The sequence below is a fragment of the Bos javanicus genome, chromosome 11 (genome assembly GCF_032452875.1).
Source record: "Bos javanicus breed banteng chromosome 11, ARS-OSU_banteng_1.0, whole genome shotgun sequence".
Classification (NCBI taxonomy): domain Eukaryota; kingdom Metazoa; phylum Chordata; class Mammalia; order Artiodactyla; family Bovidae; genus Bos; species Bos javanicus.
This window is the reverse complement of record NC_083878.1, coordinates 8,874,738-8,890,451: the sequence shown is the minus strand read 5'-3', so window position 1 is coordinate 8,890,451 and position 15,714 is coordinate 8,874,738. Positions and strand designations below refer to the sequence as shown.

At 40.2% G+C, this 15,714-nt stretch overlaps 1 long non-coding RNA gene across 1 annotated transcript in view; it reads right to left on the bottom strand.

Moving 5' to 3' along the window:
• Positions 1-15,714, bottom strand: part of LOC133256764 (uncharacterized) — a 77,851-nt gene that overhangs the window by 13,216 nt on the left and 48,921 nt on the right. The window lies entirely within an intron of this gene.

The window sequence follows — 15,714 nt, the reverse complement described above, 5'->3', positions numbered from 1 at the left end:
TGTAACTCCTAACTCAGACATCGGGTATATTTATTATGATATCTCTACACAAATGGAGTGGACACAAACACTCAGATTACTACATGTTTGAAAAGAATATAACATGCTGCAGTAGTATTTTCTGCCTCTATACACATTGTTGTTGTTTAATCGCTGTTGTGTCTGACTCTTTGCAACCCCATGGACTATAGCCCACAGGGCTCCTCTCTCCATAGGATTCTCCAGGCAAGAATACTGGAGTGGGTTGCGATTTCCTTCTCCAGGGAATCTTCCTGACCCTGGGATTTAACCTAAGTCTCCTGTATTGGCAGGTGTTTTTTTTTTTTTTAACCACTGATACCTAAACTCAAAACCACACTTGAATTACTTTCTTTAAAACATCCCTTTTTAGTAAAGAAAATTTCCACTACATCCCCATACTTTTTGGACTTTTTATGCTGGTTTCCCTGTAAACGAGACCTTTACACTGCACCAAGAAGGAAATCTCTAGAAGGCTGCGTTCTGAACTGTAGTCTTCTCTCTCAAGTCAAGCACATTTCTTTCTTCCATGTTTTTTCAGTTACAAAGCTACAACAATGTTTATATTCATATGAAGTATTTCAGCAATTCATAGCCAATTTATCAATGACCACGCAGCTGCAGGCCCTGCAGTCTAAAAAAATATACCAGCTCACTTAGTGTTTATACAGTCTCTGAAAGCCCCCAGTTGAGGCAGGGGGATGGAGGGCCTGGGGGTCGTTAGAAAGGTACAGTGGAGATCCTGCGAGTGATGGTGGAGGGATGTTTGCATTATAGCCCAACACATCATTAAGGACACAATTGTTATTTAATGTGGCCCAATCATCTCTCTACTCTTCATGAAACCCACTTAAGTAATTACCTTCGGAGCTCATTGGTTCCATGAGCTGCCTGGTTACAAAGGGTTATATAAAAAAAAAAATTAAAAAATGGGCTCATTCAATTGCCCCTTCAAGCTGACTTTTCCTTATTAACATATTCAATGAAGACCTTTTTACCTATCCTGAGACTCTGAAAACTTCAAGGTAAATAAACACTCTGAAGCACTAGAAAGATTTCAAGAGAATGAGAACACATTAGCCAAAGTGTATTCTTCCATCAGGAACGCTTAAAAAGAAAAGCTGATACACGCATAATGCCTGACTTCTTTGTATTTTCACTTTGACATCTGTTTTAGCCAATCAATTTTTCATTAAAGCCAAAATGCTGTCTTCAGATTTGCCTCGGCTTTTCTCCTTTTAAGACAAGAACGAATTTATGAAGAAAATATTCCCTTACAAAACTCAACGCCAGCTTACCATGCTGTGTGTATCTTAATAAATGGCATAGTTTTGAAGACTCGATTTGAATAGTCTAGATATTAAGATGGAAGATTTAAAGAATCCACAGAACTTATTTTCAGAGCACATTTACATGTCTTTTAAACAGATTTTTTTTTTTATTATGACGTGTCCAAGATATTTAGCACCATTTAAGAGGAGCAGCTCTGAAGCACAGAATTGAAATCGCTTGATAGCACACATCTGCATTTTAAACTTTAAGCTAGCTTTCAAAATACACTGTACCATCCATGTTTACTATAAATACGGCGAGGTAAGTCTGGAATACCTTTATCTTATTTGGTAGCTCTGTGTTGGAGCCTCTTTGTTTGAGCAGAAGTGTCAGCTGTATTTTACTTTATTATATAAAAAAGTTTCAGAATTTAATTAAGGGTCAAGTACCAGCGGTAGATAAATGCAACAGCGAAAGCATATTTCTGATCACTCTGAAGTCTGCAATCATGAAAATTATTATCATTGAGTAAAACTGGTCTCAATGATGGTGACTGGGAGATGGAGTCTGTGTTACTCAGCTGTCATTTACATAATAATGGGTTCCCGTTTTCATCAGCACCTTTTGTTTGCACAGTGCTTACTGCTATAGTAAATTGTCAAAATGTCATTCCTCTCCAATCAGCCTGAAAATATCAACAGTAAACAAGGCACAGGAAGAAATTCTCTGATTAGAAGTGTGGCAGAGGAAGAGTGGAGCTGAAGTCTTCGTGATCGCTGGAAATGTGTTAGCTTGGTGTCCCCAAGATACTGCCACACGGCTTAGGGAGATGACTTCTCCCTTCCGCCCCCTTCAGCAGCTCTTTAATGAAGAAATTCCACTGTGCTACGAAGGTCGTTCTGAAACCCCAGGACTGTCACTGGGGATTAGTAGAGTTACATATGTGTCCATTCTTGCCACTCTGTTCCCTCTTCCTGGGATCGGTCTTTCCTTTTCCTGGCAGAGCTGGGACTGGGCTATCCTAGTGTTCTCTCTCTGCTGTTTCTCTGACTGCTGGCTGGTGGCATTCCAGAGAAGAAAGGGGCCCTTGGACACACTGCCATCACACAGGCTGCCACACACAGGCTCCCATCAGCTAACCAACTGATGCCCAGTTCCAGACTGAGGACAGGCTGAGAGACGGCTCCCTGGGGAGATGCGTCGGGACTCAGGAGCTGGGGAAGAGCCCCAGGGGGCGCCCCTCACCTTTCCACCTGGCCATTAAACTTGGGGACCAGGGATGCGGAAGGACAAGATGTCAAAGCTAGTGTCAGCATTTAAGGCACAGAGCCCTGAAGGCTCAGCTTCAGATTCTTGTGCTCTCCGGTCTACATTCTGCTCAACTCTTCAGCAATATTTTCAAGTATGTAAGACACATGAAATCAGGGCGTCTTTCTGTTCCTCAGTGGAATCTTCCCAGGACCAGAAAAGGATGAGGATGAATTAATACAGTATATGCCTTATAACCATTATAGTTACAAAGTATATTAAAATTAAAGACTTCACATTGTGTTTGAAATAAAAATGAATATAGTGGCATTCTGCCAAGAGTCCCAGAAACCACTCTTGTGTGGAATTGAAACATTTGGCTCATATAATACTTAATTTATTTTTATGAAATGACAAGTTATATAAATGTATGTTTAAAACAGAGGGGCACAACATTTTTTTTTCTAAGTTTCTTTGTATTCTGGCTTATATAGCTACACATAGTTAGGAGTTATATCTACACAGAAAGAAAAACAATAAACTTTCCCCAAGGAATTTTTTTTTTTTTTAGCTACATGTTCCCCGAATATCTCAAAATGTGATCGTGTTAGGTTAGATCCCCAGTTAGGTTACTTGGGGAAAGGCTCATAGTACCGTCTTTTGGAAATGAACAGGAGTTTTAAAATCTATTGAAATGAGGTGTTGACATCAGGGGATATTTTATAGCGCTTTCAGCTTTCTTACCATGCACTTGATTTTGCTTGGCTACTTTTAATTCTGCACCCCTTACCCCCCGCCACAGACACACTTCTTCTTTTTGAAAATCCAACATTGTCCAAACCTTTTCGATTAAGAAGCTCAGCTGAATGAAAGCACTGTGGTTCTGCGTTGGTGCATCTGTAAACAGAGGGGCTCGGGAAGCCAGGCGGCGCACGGAGAAATAGGGCTGGTCTTCTGTAATTACCTTGACACTTCATGCAGTACAGGGAATTAACTCCTAGGACTTTGGGCCGAATGAAGAAGTTGATGTTTCATGTTGTGAATGCATCAGCGCCTGAACCCATTACCAGTTTTAACAGAGATGGGAATTTACTATACTTCTTTTTTTTTTCGTTAGGCATGTAGAGTGATGTGTAGAAAATGAGCGGAGAATTGAGGATGCTGAAGCAACAGCAGTGTGTATTTTTATTATAGCCTCTTTCTTCCGATTCTGTACCCATCTATAAAACATAAATAGAAGACGAGACCTATGGCAACCATTGTCTTGAAAGGGGGAGTCCTCTGTCTTAGAGGGGAGAGGTGAGTGTGTCACTAAAGTGGGTGAAGGTGTTCCGGGACAGACCTAGAGGGACAGAGTGCTTGAAAACCCAGAGCAGGTGGGGAGACATAGCTCAAAAGGCAACTAGTTAGCAGCTGGCACTCTGACCTTTAACTGCATCCATGGTAACTGGGCTAAAGATGGAGCTCCGTTTTATTATTCTCACACCCACGATGTTAAAGCCCGTGAATCCCCATTGCAATTTAATGGCTGAAATCAGAAGGCAGATCTGTGTGCATTGGACCACTGCCGATACCCTCTTAGCTAATGAGCGCAATAAACATTCTCATGCCAGGAAGCCAGCACAAGTGGAAATATTATGCCATACAGAAATCTATACCCAAACACAAAGAGATGGTCAGAGAAGCCGGTCTTTTATGTGTATTTTGCATATTCTAACATGCAAAGCCTTTTAAGGAAAGGATTACAAAAAGCAGCTAGACTATTAAAGACTGTGGCATACCATGAAGCTCATTGTGAATGAGAAATCTCAAGTTATGAATTCTCGACTTAATGAGTATTACTGCCACTTCTATTATTTTCCTTAATGAATCTTATTATTTGTAAATGCATACTTCCTTTTATGTGGCTTTAATATACTAGGTGTCTTTTCTCTGACTATATGCTATACCTACAGTTGAATGGAGCACAGTGTAAAAGCAACCCACACTTTTTGGGAACAAAAGGAAGGGATTTTGTTATAACTTTGACTTGGCAGCCATTTAGTCCATAGTTTTTTAAGAATTAATGACAAAAGTGTCTTTCCGTTCTCATGGACTCTGCAGCCTACAGGATACATAGATCACACTGGTTTGTTTCAAAGCCCCAGAAAAAAAAAAAAAAAAACAGTAAAGGCAGCTAACTACCAAGTGATGAAACTTTGCACATGCACTGCCTTTTTAACAAATGCTGGCAACACTTTTGATGCAAACACACACACATTTAGGTTTAAAAGGAGATGAAAATTGGTTCTGAACCCCTCAATCCAAGAAATAGCCAATTGCAGAGGTTCAAGTGTAATCAGCCCATTATGTGAATTTCATGTGATTTTTTTCCTGTTATTTGCTCTCCCCAACTTCTTTTTACAAAACTTACTTTTTCTACTTTCAAGTTTAGTGATTTAAATGTGCCACAGGGTATCAAAATGATGCCAACAATTATCCTGGATATGTATTTTACGCGATTCAAGAAACACAGTCCAAGTTCTAAAACTCCATGAGAATCTGCAGAAAATGTAACCTATGAATTTTTTTTTTGCCCCTGTGTGTGTTAGTCTCTGGTCATGTCTGAGTCTTTGCAACACTCTGGACTGTAGCCTGCCAGGCTCCTCTGTCCATGGGATTCTCCAGGCAAGAACACTGGAGTGGGTTGCCATTTCCTTCTCCAGGGGATCTTCCTGACTCAGGGTTTGAACCTGCCTTGCAGAGTCTCCTGCCTTGCAGGCAGATTCTTTACCATCTGAGCCACCAAGGAAGCCCTTCCCTTCAATTGCTTCTTCTGTAGTTCCTAAAATACTCTTCAATTTTATTTTGCTTAAATGGTTTTCTGAGAAAAGATGAGGGCTTAATAACTTTCCTTATCAGAAACAATAAATGTTTTTCTTGTGGCACGATGCCAGGAATCCTTTGTAAGAAAAAGCTTGAACTCTTTTGCTAACAGAAGCTACTTGTTCAGCAAGCGATAAAGGTCAGGGAGAAAATAATTTTGGTGCTTCTTATCATTTAAGACAATGTCACTTTTATCATTATCAGAGAGTTTTAAGAGGGTTGGAGGGGGGAAAGAAAAAAGCAAGACAAAGGAAGTAAGAACTCCGAGCCCTGAATAATCACACCTGTTTACTTGACTTATGAAAGGGCAGGGTGTGACTTGATCCGTTTAATAAAAGATGTTCTATCAATTTAGACAATTATACCAAAGATTAAGAATGTCAGGAAGCTGATGAAATCTCCTAGGTAACATTAAAAAATAATACGCTTTTAGATCACATCATATATTAAATGACAACTGCCAATTTTTTTTAAAGGAGTCCTCAAAATTCTTTCCTGAATAACAATTTGAAGTTAAAATACTTTGTTCTTAACTGTTAACTTCACTGACATGACACTTCTACTTCTTGAGTTGGGGAACTTGGCAAAGAAGAGCTTTTTGTTTACCGAAGTCAAAGCAGACTGCGATAGAGATACAGTGTTTTATGGCCTTTATGCATCTTTGCCTAATTAAAGAATAATAAGAAATATTTTTCTAGCATATTACTTGGTTAAAAATATCTAAATACGACTTATGTTTAAATCTTTATCATCCTCTTGACTTATTTAGTTTTTCTGGCTTCTGAACAATTGCTTTTATTATCATCAGCCTATTAAAGTTAGAAATTCAAGCTTTTATGAAAAGACTTGTCATGGGAAGTTTCGAAAGATGAGCTCATGGTGACCTTGGGGACAGATCAGCTCTGTGGAGGGCAGATGGTAAGACCAGAGGTGAGCGGGTTAACAGAGATCTTCTGCTGCCTGTCTCCTGTTTGCCCACAATGTTATGGACTGCAGGTCTGTGCTTGGGGAAGGTTATAGAGACACCCAACAGCCACGGGGAACCGGAGAGACTCTCAACACAGGAGCTATGGAAAGGCCTAGAATCACTTACCCACCTTTAATGTGTGGTGTGTAACCACCACCCCTGTGTATTTGTATGGTCTTTGTACCTGGGTGGGAAACATCTCCAGTCCTGTTCGTCTCTATCACTGGAGTCTCACCTCTAATAAAGGTCCATCTCTCTGCATTTGTGAGTTCCCAGGTGGCACTCGTGGTAAAGAACCCACCTGTCAATGCAGGAGACATAAGAAATGCAAGTTTGATCCCTGGGTAGGGAAGATCCCTTGAAGGAGGGCATAGCAACACACTCCAGTATTCCTGCCTAGAGAATCCCATGGACAGAGGAGCTTGGCGAGTTACAGTCCATAGGGTTGCAAAGACATGGACACAGCTGACGCGATTTAGCATGCATGCAAGCACTCTCTGCGTTCAGCCGAAGTGGTGAAGGGGCAGGGCCTGAGCTCCACTGACTACCAGGCAGATTCAAGGCCTGGAACTCGCGCACTGGTACAAACTCCAGGGGAGCAGGAGGTCACAGAGCTATCACCTGCCAGCAGTGATGCTGCTCTATCTAAGGAAGTCTGCTGCCACTGCTCACCGCAGCCCAGCTGATGCTCCCCTTGCTCAGATCTGCCCAGAGCTCCTGCTCCACCTCCAGCCTCACCTTCTGGTTCCCAGCCAAGTTTCATAATTTAGCTCTCTACCCAGCACGGTAGACACCAAATGCTGCTGACTTGTGACAAGCTGTAAAAAAACCCATTGTCATTCTGCACTTCTCAGCTTCTGGGTCCTGGTCCATGGATCCTTTCGCTTCTGAAGTAGCTGCAACAGTATTGTTATCAGCAGCCTCTGCAGGAGCGATACTCATTTAGCAAGCTCTTAGCCTGGGCACGTCATAAACACCATCTCCTTTAATCCTTACAGCAAGTCTCTGGTTAAACTGATTCTGGGAGGTTAGTTAAATTGTCAGAAATTGGATCCCCTGGAGAAGGAAATGGCAACTCATCCAGTATTCTTGCCTGGAGAATCCATGGATAGGAAGCCTGGTGGGCTACAGTCCATGGGGTCGCAAAGAGTTGGACACACCTGAGTGACTGAACAACAATAACAACATTTTCTCACTTCGTACCTCTGTGTCACATTTTGGTAATTCTCTCAATGTTTCAAACATTATTATTATTTTTATAGTTGTTATATCAATAGTATATTTACATTATTATATTTATATTATATTTACATTGTTATATTTATATTACATATTGTATTACACTTATATTTCCTTATATACATGGTGAGCTGTGATCACTGATCTGTTTTTTCAAGTCATTAATGAATTTGCTACCTTACTGCTTCTGTTTTATGTTTTGGTTTTTGGCTCTAAGACATGTGAACTCTAGTTCTCTGACCAGGTATCAAATCTGTACCCCCTGCACTGGAAGGCAGTCATAACCACTGAAACGCCAGGGAAGTCTCTGTGAGCATTGATCTTTGGTGTTACTTTTGCAAAAAAATTTAGGACTAAATGGAGGCTCAGGTGATAGTGCTTTTTAGTAATAAAGCATTTTTAATCAAGGCATGTACATTCTTTAAAAGACACAGTGCTTTTGTACACTTAACAGACTACAGAACAATGTAAACCTAACTCTTCCACGCACTGGGAAACCAAAAACTTTCTGTGACTTACTTTATCGAGATATTCGTTTTATTATAGTGGTCTGAAATGGAGCTTGTAAAATCTCTGAGGTCTGCTTGTAATGTATACATAATAATTATGATGCAACCCGTAAGAGAGGTTCAAAACAAAAACTCTCAGAACTAAAAGGAGAAATAGATAATCACAGTTGCAATGGAAAATTCATTACTACTTCATCAGTAAATGACAGAACAACTAGAAAAATCAGTTGTTTCTAGAGCATAAGTCAGTAAAGATATAGAAGATGTGAATGGCACCATCTTGACCTAACCGACATTTACAGAATAAAAGACTCAACAACTATAGAATACACAGTCTTTTCAAGTGCACACAGAATGCTCACCAAGGTTGTTCATGTACTGGACTGTAAAAAAACCTCACATTTCAAAAGCATGGTATATTACATAAAGCGTTAATTAAAAAAAAAAGAAATCAAATCAGCACCAACAAAAAAACAGTTTACAGGTTAAAGTCTTGGACACCAGACTCCTCATTGACGATAACGCTGGTAGACAATGGACCAATACCTTGGGTTCCATTGAACTTGAATTCTACACCCAGTAGAATTCAGAAACTTATTATTCATTAAGGAGATTTTTTTTTTAATTCAGAAGTGCAAAGATAGAGTTAACTATTTGCAGAACTTATTGAAATAATTCCTTATGATGTACTTTACAAAGAAGAAAAATAAACGTGGAGAGGAGTAGGGCCGAAAAATAACAGTAAAACTGACAGTGCAGTTGTAAAAACAAATCATTTTTTCTTTTGTTTTTCAAGATGGAACTTATAAGTGATGAAGGGCTTCTCTGCTAGCTCAGATGGTAAAGAATTTGCCTGCAATGCAGGAGACACAGGTTCAATCCCTGGGTCAGGAAGATCCCCTGGAGGAAGAAATGGCAACCCACTCCAGCATTCTTGCCTGGAGAATCCCATGGACAGAGAAGCCTGGTGGGCTACAGTCCATGGGGTCGCGAACAGTGGGACACGACTGAGAGACTAGCAGCAAAAGTGTATTAAACTGCAATAGTAGGACAGAGGGAATGATGGGAGACATACAGTGAGAGAGACTGAGAGAGACGGTGGTGGCCGAGGGGGTTTGAGGCGGAGGAGGGGGCCTAATCAGGAGACAGTGTGAGCTGGGACCCTTGTTTTTCAGAAGATGAGAGTCTTCCATAGATCTTGGAAGTCACCATAGATCTTGCTTGTGTGTGTGTGTTGCTCAGTCGTGTCAGAATCTTTGTGACCCAGTGGACTGTAGCCTGCCAGGCTCCTCTGTCCATGGAATTCTCCAGGCAAGAATACTGGAGTGGGTTTCCATTTCCTTCTCCAGGGGGTCTTCTGAACCCAGGTATCTAACTTGGGTCTCCTGCATTGCAGGAAGATGCTATACCGCCTGAACTACTAGGGAAGCCCATAGATCTTGCTTAGAAAACATTTATAGTCAATTTTCTGGGACAAATGAATGAAAAGAATACTGAAAACTTTGTGTCAAACACACAGAAATCACAAAAATAGAAAGAAAAAGGAGGGGCAATGAAAATGAATTTCAGTAAAACAAATTCCAAATGTATTGGTAGTTGCAATAAATGTTAATAGATTAAACACATGTATTTCAAGATTGACACCAGCTCAGTGGGTTTTTTTTAAAGTTACTATATCCTGCTTATATGAAGCAAAATCCTAGAAATATTAAAAATAAAAGAACAGAAACAGATTGAATAATTTCCAAATGTTGGTAAGCACCATTAATTGGGGACAAAATAGAGTTTATGGCAAAAGTCATGGTTATAGTTAAAGAGGGAGATTGTCTGCTTGTGATGATTGAAGAGGCGAGCTATCTAGGTGAGCAGAGCATACCTGCAGCTGTAGAATTTGGAATAACTATGACCTTGACATCAGAAGGTGGCTGAGTCTCCGCCCTTCCTCTCCCCACCACACATCCCTGACACCAAGGCATTTTATGAGATTAAATTCTTTTCCTTCTGAAATCCTGGCTATTTTGATGTTCAATTTCTATGAGTTGAAGGAGGAAGTAATTCTTTTTCCAATTTTGTTTTTTATTGTTATAGTTTAACTCTTTCCACTTCATTGCAGGCATGGCAGAGAAATCAGGGAAAAACATGTACAATGGAAATGAAAAATGAACGAGACACATGAAAGGATTTCCTGAGGTGCAAGAGAGGAGTCGTCGTGTTGGACGATAAGGCAACTCTAAGGCAACTCACTGGACAGAGTGCACGGTCTGCAGAAGAGCAGGCAGCTTAGGTGCCGGAGCAGTCCTGGGTTTAGAGGCCGGGAATTGACTCAGAAAGTCACAGGCCATGTGTAGTGAGAGCTGCCAGCCTGTCACTATCCTCCTTGCAGGACCCCTGAGACAAAAGACTCATTCCTCCTTAACGTGCCCAGGATGGAAAAGAAAATCAGATACAGGGTTAAAAATGTCTTCATTTTTTTTGTTTTTAAGATTTTTTTTTTTTTGATGTGGACGGTTTTTTTTTTTTAAGTCTTTATTGAATTTGTTACAATACTGCTTCTGTTTCATGTTTTGTTTTTTTTTTGGCCATGAGGCATGTGGGATGTAGCTCCCCAACAAAGGATCCAACCTGCATCTCCTGCATTGAAAGGTAAAGTCTTCACCACTCGAGACCGCCAGGGAAGTCCCTGCCTTCATTTTAAAATGTGAAATGTGGGTGTAAGCCTCGTAGAAAACAGTTGAAGGACTCTTTCCACTGTTGCCAGAAAGATGTCAACTGAAGTCCTTCCTGAGACTTTAGAAGATTCTGGGCTTCAAGGGAAAGAGACATGGTTTGGTTGTAAAATATTATTAAATGTAAAGGAAAAATGCTTTGGGGTGACTGAACATACACCTTCAAATTAAAGTAAGAGTCAAATTCAATCTGAAGCACAAACATGCATTAGACGGGAAATGATTCTTTATATTTTAAAGAGATACTTCCTTGCAAAAGCTTAAAATCTAGAATACACTTCCGTTTTAGCCACGTAGAACACGTGGTTTTGGTAAAGTTGAGGAAGAAGACGAGTGGTTCTCTGGATTCTCTCTCTCCCAGCCCTGGAATTTACAGAGACCCACTGCTTTGCATTGGAGTGTTCCAAGCTCTTGTTTGAATCTTGCTTAAATGACAGAGTAAGCTGACTGCGAGAAAATCCTCAAAGGACCTTGAATTCTCACATTATTTTGCATTAATTTTTGAAATATTGATTACTCTAAGTACTTTGACGCGGATTAATACTCAGCTCTGTTTTATGCTTCCTCCTTCCTCAAGTTTCTTTTCCACCTCTTTCCAGAAGAACCACAGCCATCGCGGAGGGGGGTGGATTGTGAGGGGTTTATGCCCTGGAGATAAAGGAGGTGCTGTAACCAACCTCTGAACACTATTCTTGTCTGCAGGCATGCCTGGACCTCGGGCCAGACTCCCACTCCCCAAAGCCCAGATAAATGCCTTTTCTTTCCCATGACAGCCCTGGAGAGGGAGGAGGGAACCAAACGCGACTTGTTTTTCACATACCATTTTATTTGAAATTGTCAATTTTATATTATTGCTAAGCCATGAAAGTGGTTTTGGTCACCCGCTTTTTATTTATTTATTTGTTTATTTCTAAATTAATTTTTACTGGAGTAGAGTTGTTTTACAATGTGGTGTCAATTTCTGCTGTGCAGCAAAGTGAATCAGCCACAGGTTTACATATATAAATATATATATATATCCCCTTTTTTTTTTTACTTTCTTCCCATTTAGGTCATGACAGAGCACTGAGTAGCATTCCCTGTGCGCTACAGTGTGTTCTTATTAGTTATCTATTTTATATACAGTATCAGTTGTATATCTGTCAACCCCAATCTCCCAATGCTTTCCTCTCCCTTGCTGTCAATACATTTGTTCTCTGTGTCTTAGTCTCTGCTTGACTGCCTGTGTTTTAAAAAGCCTTGCTACTTGGCAAAGTATTTTTGCATCCAATTCCTGATTATTTCCAATTTATAATGACCCATTTGGTTAATAGCCATTCGATATAGTGTAATGTAGCTTCTCTTTTGTATGATAATTTTACACATGTATTTTTAAAGTACCCTTGTAGAGGAATAGGGAGAAATCTACTCCTGCTTTGAACAAAATGGGGGCGAGTGCAAATATTTGCTGTAAAGGAAATAAATGTTATTCAAGTGATTTGAGTTTTGGGATTACTGAGAAATTCGTATTTTTAAGAAAAAAAAAATCCTGAGCTTAATATCCTATGTGGGATATGTTAGGTGGTAAATATATATTTGTATTTGACCTTGTGATCCTTACCCAAACTTTACCAGCTACTTTAGTTTTTTTTTTTTTTTCCCCCAGAGGCAGCCACCTGGGAGTAAATCTTTTTATATCTTTTGGACACTGGAGCTTCTATAAATAACTTTGTAGCATTACATCAGGTAAGAATCCAATATTCAATTGCATGAGCAATGTGGAATTTTGTATTTTGAATTAACTAGTGTAAATGGCATTTTGGTTTCAGTAGTGAAATTAAAAGCAAGAAAGAAATCATAGATGAGGGACAAACAGATGCTTCTCTGATAGTTGGATTCCTTAGAAAACGGACTATAAATTCAGAAAGATAATTATTAACACTGGATGATATAATCAGGATGATCTGGCTGGTTATCTACAAAGTCATTAAAATGTGTCAGAAGAATCAAATGTATGTTGTATACGAAGCAGGACCTGCGTCTGGTCTTCACTGAAATCCCTCCTGCCTTTCCTTTGCATAACTTAGTTAGCAAAGTTAAAATTAAGACGAGACTCCAGTATGTTTAGATGAAACAGTTTCTATGAGAGCACACTTCATTAAAACATTTAACAATGCAGTAAACTCTCAGCTATCTAAGGAATCTCTTAAAACAATTCTTTCCAATGAATATAATTATTCAATCTAAAATATTTGTGTTGTTCAGGAAAACTCCAAATACTGCCCCTCTGCCACGGACACGTAGCTTGGGCACTTGTTGTATGCTCTGCTTCCAATCAATGCTTTCCAGTGTTTGTAGTAGTGTGGTCACGAGAGTCAGGGCTTCTCAGTTGGCGCAGTGGTAAAGAACCTGCTGCCAGTGCAGAAGATGTAGGTTTGATCCTTGGTTCAGAAAGATCCCCTGGAGGAGGAAACGGCAACCCACTCCAGTATTCTTGCCTGGAAAATCTCATGGACGGAAAAACCTGGTGGGCTATAGTCCATGGGGTCACAAAGAGTCAGACACGAAATGACTGAGCCTGCACGAGAGTGTATCTAACATCTGTTTCTGAGGGTCTAGTACGTATTCTATATATTCTATGCTCTCTGGGATTAACAGTGAATGGGACAAAGTTTTAAGACCCACTCCCATGAAGCTCACATTCAGAAGAAGGCAGACAATAAAAGCAGAAACTAAGCAACATAGGTATTTCGATATTCACAGAATTGTGCAACCATCGTTAAAATCAGTTTGGGAAATTTTCACCACAACAAAAGATCTATCCTCTTTAGCTTTCGTTCTCAGTTCTCCTATCCCTCTTAACCTTAGGCAACAACTAAATGTGTGCATTTTTAACCTGAAAAACTACAGCGATGGAGTCTCCTATCTAAGATGGGGAGAGATGGCTGAAACCAATGTGGGGAGGGACCCTTTGCTTAATAATTTTGTTTGCTTACTGTTTGTCAAATACTAAAGTAGTAAGTTTTCAGGGAATTAACATTTAGTCAAATATGTTTGGCAATAATAATCTACTAAACTTAACCTTGGTTTAATGTTTAAGGTCTTTCAAAATTTCATGGTTTTAGATGTTAATGTGATATTGTCCTGATCCTCTGAGAGATGATGAGGATCTTAATTTTAATAATAAATCCTTGACTTGAGCTAGTAAGGGTTCTCTATTAAAGAAATTGTAGAACACGTGTTTTTAAAGTCTTTATTGAATTTATTACAATAGTCCTTCTGTTTTACGTTTTTAGTTTTTTGCCTGTGAGGTACTGGGGATCTTAGTTCCCTGACCAGGGGTTGAACCCACATCCGCTGCATGGGAAGGTGAAGTCTTAGCCACTGGACAGCCAGGGAAGTCCTTAAAACATGATTTAAATGACTGTTTTGAGCTCCTCAATTTGGATTTTGAATAAAAAGGGATCTACTGTGCATAAGTGACCCTTGTTTATGAATGACCAACACTCTTAAACAGTAAAAATCTTTGGTTGGCAAAGTTAAATAAGCCTTTTAAATATCCAGATTATATAGTTCTCTAGGAAATATGAAATTTAGGTAACAGGAAAGATCTTGTCTGTGACATTTTTCACCTACAACTTATGGTTCTGTAGTGGATTAATATGTGTATTAACCCCGGTTGTATATCCATGTATTTATCAACCAAAAGAAAAACCAATTTTTAATGCCTTTTCTTTTTTCTACTAAAGTGATTTCTCTGGATGAGAAACCTCCAGCTTGACTATCACACTCCATGACCTGATTCCCCTGGCGGGTGGCTTACTGGGGGGCCCCGTCGTAGTGGTTGGTTCACACCTCATTTATAAGCACCATCACATCATCACATCATATTGGATTGTGAGCTCGCCCATCTGTTCCCTTGGGGCTATCAGGTGCTTCTGAGAGCAGAGAGTCACAGTCTGTCCACTTCCTACTTCCTAGAGACTGACTGATTCCTGGAGTATGAAAGACATTCAGCAGATGTTGAATGAATGAAGATGTCCATGAATGAATAAGTTCTTCCATCAGTTCAGTTCAGTCATGTCTGACGTTTTGTTACCCCATGGACTGCGGCACGCAATCCCTGTCCATCACCAACTCCTGGAGTTTACCCAAACTCACGTCCATTGAATCGGTGACGCCATCCAACTATCTCATCCTCTGTCGTCCCCTTCTCCCCAGGCCGTCAATCTTTCCCAGCATCAGAGCCTTTTCAAATGAGTCAGCTCTTCGCATCAGGTGGCCAAAGTGTGTTCTTCCATAGGCTGTAACATATTTAAAGGCTGTGTCTGAATTCTCACCTTGAGAAGTTAAAACAATGACAGCCCCAAAGCAGCTTCCCCCCTGTCCTTCACTGAAGCAGAATCCCAGATTTGCGAGGGGAAGTACTTGTGGTATTCCTCCATGGCTTGCTAAGAAGCCCAGGAAACTCAAAGAAGAGAACAGGTCAAAGTCACCAAAGCCCAGGAGTAAAAATGAGCAAACCTTGTGGTCCCTTCTCAGAATCTCTTTTTCCTTCTTGCTACAGGAGTCAAAGTTTTCCTGCTTAGCTTCAACTTGGAGGTGCTGATTCTATGACAAAATGTGTTTAGTTTTTCAGGGACTAGACCCAAACTTGGAGAAGGAAATGGCAACCTACTCCAGTATTCTTGCCTAGAGAATCCTATGGACAGAGAAACCTGGCAGGCTAAAGTCTACAGGGTCGCAAGAATTGGACATGACTTGGCGACTAAACCACCAGACCCAAACTAATACACATGCAAAGAGGTTACATCCCTTTCTGGCTATTGAAGGACTCCACAACATTCTGGGTAGTAGACTAAAGCTATAAAATTCCTGCTTTCTGATGCCT